The sequence below is a fragment of the Sycon ciliatum genome, chromosome 3 (genome assembly GCF_964019385.1).
Source record: "Sycon ciliatum chromosome 3, ocSycCili1.1, whole genome shotgun sequence".
Taxonomy (NCBI): Eukaryota; Metazoa; Porifera; class Calcarea; order Leucosolenida; family Sycettidae; genus Sycon; species Sycon ciliatum.
In genome coordinates, this window is record NC_088645.1 from 5,857,303 (window position 1) to 5,862,720 (window position 5,418).

Genomic DNA, 5,418 nt, shown 5'->3' on the forward strand with positions numbered 1-5,418 from the left:
TATTGTGTACGTACATGTAGCTACCCGGATTTCACTTGTGTCAAGTGAAGCTTGCTCTTAGCCAGTATTGGTACATAGCTATGATGGTCGTTGACTGGTTCTTTCTTACATGCAGATGTATATAAAAAATTTACCATCTTCAAAGCAGCAGCGGAGATCTGGAGTGGGTGAAATAATACCAAGCTACAAAGGAGAGAGTGACAGCAACCATGCCATGGACAAAGAATTGGACCTCATGAATATTTGCGCCAGGCCTCGTTACATGGCCCTTCCACCTCATACACACACATACACACGCGCGCACACAAACACACACGCACGCGCGCGCGCACACACACGCTCGAACGGTGGCGCTACTTCATTCATGAGGTCGATCTGATGCCCCTACCGCAGTACTCGTACCCATGTACCGGGTCCTTGACTAGGCTGCCCCTAGCCCTAGGCCTAGCCTTGTCAGAACTGTACGTGCGCGTGCGTTACTTGTCAGTCAGGGCCGGGTGATGATTGTGTAGTGCAGTGGATTCAAGGGATTTCCCCGTGTCCGCACCCGCAAAGGATCTTGTTTGCGACTGGATGACCTAGATATTCCCGCTCGCTCGACAAGCGCAAGGACCGTACCAGTGCTGTACATGTACCTGCTACTACATGTATCATAATACAATCATAATCATTGTATATCTGCGCTAGAATCGAAATACGAGAGTCGATAGAAACTTGCCGAGACTACAAGTTTCGGTTCCTTATCGAGCATTTTCAATACAATTGTGTCCGTATCAGTGAAAGTCGATGCGTTCCTGGAAATGCGAACGGATTGAGTTTCATGTTCTCTTTTCTGCAGCAGAATATTTCAGTGGCTTTTTCAGAACTTCATTCTAGTGGCGACAGTTTGCCTTTGCTGTATGGCAAGAACCAAGAGCACAAGTTTATTGCAGATCTACTGCAGGGCTTGTTCCTCGGGTTTATTGCAGATCTACTGCAGGGCTTGTTCCGCGGGTTTATTGCAGATCTACTGCAGGGCTTGTTCCGCTGCCACTGCTGCTGCTGCTGTCAGTGGATGTACAGTCAGTTCTGTGACTGTTGGAGAGCCAGAGAGACCAAGCTTCAAGAGAGGACATGAGATGATCATGATGATGGTACACAGAACACGGATTGTCAAGTGCACCGTGCAGTGAAGTCACTCCACAACACGGTAAGAAACGGAGGGTGTACGTGTCAACGCTCACAGCCACACGCTGGCTGCTCAGTAATCTGGCAAGGCTAGAACGAGGAAACGTTGAAAGAAAATTCTGCGTGTTTGAAGATAGCGGTTGGACTATGTACAAGATTAGTACAACTGGACAGATAATTCGCCCAGGTAGACCTACCCAGGTACCCAGGAACCCAGGAACTGTGTACCAGTCAAACTTCGTATCTGAACACGTTTTACCAGGAAACGTGAATGCTACACTGTAATCACATAACTGCATGACTTGAGTGCCCCTCGAACAAACATAGAGAGGGGGGGGGGGGGGGGGAGGAGAGCTGGTCTTCGCAAATCGGAGCACTGAAATCAGTGTTGCAATAAAGTGATGAAAAACACGGAAATGAATTGAAACAGAACATGCACTGCATCATACAAAACCTACTAGTATGCTACAGTTGCTGTGCTCACTGAAATACGACCCAAAGTACAAAGCTGGCGGCCTGGAGCAGTTCCGATCCCAGTTTACATCATTGCATCTGCACATGTACTGTATCTTTACATGTGTACGTCCAGCCATATTCGTGCCACTTCCAGGCAACCAAGGCCGGTGCAGGTGTACGTCCAGCCACATTCGTGCCACTTCCAGGCAACCAAGGCCCGTGCAGGTGTACGTCCAGCCACATTCGTGCCACTTCCAGGCAACCAAGGCCGGTGTTGTGAACCCTCTGGTTCTCTAAAGTATCAGGAACGAACGACCCCACACGGCACGAGGACAACTATTTATTCTCAACAGTATACAGTCGTCCCTCTCTAATCCGGCACTTTATAATCCAGCACCCTCGATAAACCAGCACAATTTCCAGTAGCCAAAATGTCCTCTTCATGCACATTGCAGCAGTAAATCAGATTTGTTAATCCAGCACCCTCCCTAATCCAGCAGATTTTCGTGGCACAAATGGTGCCGGATTATAGAGGGACCACTGTATTTCACTTCCATCGACTAATAACAATGAACAATGAATGACTGAATGAACAACTGAATGAACTAACACTAAAACCACCAGGTAGTTATAGCGTGAAAATGACAGCGTATATGAGAAAAGCATACACATACAACATACAACTACAGCGCACACAGCAAACCGCACATAGCGCATGTAGCGTATACTACGTCGTAATCATCAGCGGTACGGCGGAGTCGGCATACAGCTGCATTGAAACGAACACAATGTCACAAGTGAGAAGGCCTTTCACTCTCGAGAACTTGTCGTTTCACAACAGCCGGTGCAGGTGTACGTCCAGCCACATTCGTGCCACTTCCAGGCAACCAAGGCCCGTGCAGGTGTACGTCCAGCCACATTCGTGCCACTTCCAGGCAACCAAGGCCAGTGCAGGTGTACGTCCAGCCACATTCGTGCCACTTCCAGGCAACCAAGGCCGGTGCAGGTGTACGTCCAGCCACATTCGTGCCACTTCCAGGCAACCAAGGCCGGTGCAGGTGTACGTCCAGCCACATTCGTGCCACTTCCAGGCAACCAAGGCCGGTGCAGGTGTACGTCCAGCCACATTCGTGCCACTTCCAGGCAACCAAGGCCGGTGCAGGTGTACGTCCAGCCACATTCGTGCCACTTCCAGGCAACCAAGGCCGGTGCAGGTTGAGGGCGCCAGCTTAGCACTTTTGGCCAGATTTCAGTTTAGCGCAACTGCACATGTATGTAGCATACGAGTACACCCAAGGTCGTGGCTTAATAATAATAATAATAATAATAATAATAATAATAATTGTAGAAGAGAAAAGGACATATGGATACGAGTTGAGAGTAACTCTCCATCACTGTAACATGATACTTTATACAGTCAGAAAGTGCAATAACTAGGCACAAAACTGACAGAGTACTGAAACATTCTGACTGTATAAAGTATCATGTTACAGTGATGGAGAGTTACTCTCAACTCGTATCCATATGTCCTTTTCTCTTCTACATTTATTTATGGCTCAACATCCGAGTTTAATAATAATAATAATAATAATAATAATAATTTGAAACTCGGATGTTGAGCCATAAATAAATGTAAAATAGAAAAGGACATATGGATACGAGTTTCGTCATCGTCCAGTAACAATCGACATTCTTTGTTCCGTTGGGACTGTAGCTTTTGCTCGTTTTCGTTGCGCTTGCCTTCCCCTCTTTGGTCTTTTCCATAACCTTGAACCTTCCAAGTTGGAAGGCTGTCGGTTAGCGCTACGGAGATGTGTTAAAGTTAGGTGTCAGGACGTCGAATGTCTCAGTACTCTGTCAGTTTTGTGCCTAGTTATTGCACTTTCTGACTGTATATAGTATCATGTTACAGTGATGGAGAGTTACTCTAAACTCGTATCCATATGTCCTTTTCTATTTTACAATAATAATAATAATAATAATAATAATAATTTAATAACGAAGGTACGTGTTGGGTCGTAAGTATCCACGCAAACACACATCCAGTCAAAATAAGGCACTTGTCAAAGTATCCGAACGTTTTCGGTCCCTTCTCATCAAGGATCATACAGGGAATGGCTCAAGTTGGAAAGACTAAAACTTATATAGCGTAAAGATATGAGATAACAACACTCGTGACAAGGTGGAAAAAGTATCAAGTTCAGCACGACACAAAACTCGAAGGAAATAATAATAGCGACAAGAACATAGTGAGCAAATTAAGTTACATTGTTAACACCTCGACGAGGAGTAACACCAAACAATTGTAGCGACAACACATTTTCTTTCTGTACGCAAAGTTCAGGATCTAACTTACGGATATACAAAGCTTCTAACACAGCCAGATGTAACGCACATCTACCACGTGACAATATTGAGAACAGTTAGATCCGTAAGTTAGATCCTGAACTTTGCGTACAGAAAGAAAATGTGTTGTCGCTACAATTGTTTGGTGTTACTCCTCGTCGAGGTGTTAACAATGTAACTTAATTTGCTCACTATGTTCTTGTCGCTATTATTATTTCCTTCGAGTTTTGTGTCGTGCTGAACTTGATACTTTTTCCACCTTGTCACGAGTGTTGTTATCTCATATCTTTACGCTATATAAGTTTTAGTCTTTCCAACTTGAGCCATTCCCTGTATGATCCTTGATGAGAAGGGACCGAAAACGTTCGGATACTTTGACAAGTGCCTTATTTTGACTGGATGTGTGTTTGCGTGGATACTTACGACCCAACACGTACCTTCGTTATTAAAGTATTATCCGCCTCCGACTTCTTGTAAAATAATAATAATAATAATAATGTAAAATAGAAAAGGACATATGGGTACGAGTTTCGAGTAACTCTCCATCACTGTAACATGATACTATATACAGTCAGAAAGTGCAATAACTAGGCACAAAACTGACAGAGTACTGAGACATTCGACGTCCTGACACCTAACTTTAACACATCTCCGTAGCGCTAACCGACAGCCTTCCAACTTGGAAGGTTCAAGTTTATGGAAAAGACCAAAGAGGGGAAGGCAAGCGCAACGAAAACGAGCAAAAGCCACAGTCCCAACGGAACAAAGAATGTCGATTGTTACTGGACGATGACGAGACCAGTACGATATTTGACAAAGCGGTCTAACTACAATTCGAAGCAGCAAAGCAGCACACCACCCAACTTGGGTGGGTCATAAATATCAAAGATAAGTAAAGAAAGGGAAGCTTTGCGAAAACGAATTGTACAAGCCGAAAGCCAAACTCCTACAGTACTCCTCATGCATGACATTGTGATGGACTAGTTGACTACAAAACAAGTTGTTTCACACGACGTACGTTTCGCCGTATGGTTCGTGACGGCTCATCAGGTGTGCAATTTGAAACTCGGATGTTGAGCCATAAATAAATGTAAAATAGAAAAGGACATATGGGTACGAGTTTCGAGTAACTCTCCATCACTGTAACATGATACTATATACAGTCAGAAAGTGATGGAGAGTTACTCGAAACTCGTACCCATATGTCCTTTTCTATTTTACATTTATTTATGGCTCAACATCCGAGTTTCAAATAATAATAATAATAATAATAATATAGGGAGACGACACTGGACACTGTAACGCTAAATCACGTACGTATCGACCACCGTATAGCCAGTCCGTGATATTGATGGGTCACATTCAATACACCGTGTAATACACGACAAGTAAAATACGAAACAATTTGTCAAGGCTATCGGCGGAAATGGAGGGGAGGGGGGGGGGGGG

General features: G+C 44.6%; 1 protein-coding gene across 3 annotated transcripts in view; it reads left to right on the forward strand.

The window, feature by feature from the left end:
- Positions 1–691: 691 nt before the first annotated feature.
- LOC135811255 (TNF receptor-associated factor 2-like) overlaps positions 692–5,418 on the forward strand; it is a 35,785-nt gene continuing 31,058 nt past the window's right edge. The window contains exon 1 of one of the 3 annotated variants that reach the window (XM_065324464.1): positions 692–1,189. The gene's annotated coding sequence lies outside the window, so the exon portion shown is untranslated. Of the gene's footprint in view, positions 1,190–2,467; positions 2,895–5,418 lie in introns of those variants that run through there. The other 2 variants (XM_065324462.1, XM_065324463.1) reach the window with 2 other exon arrangements.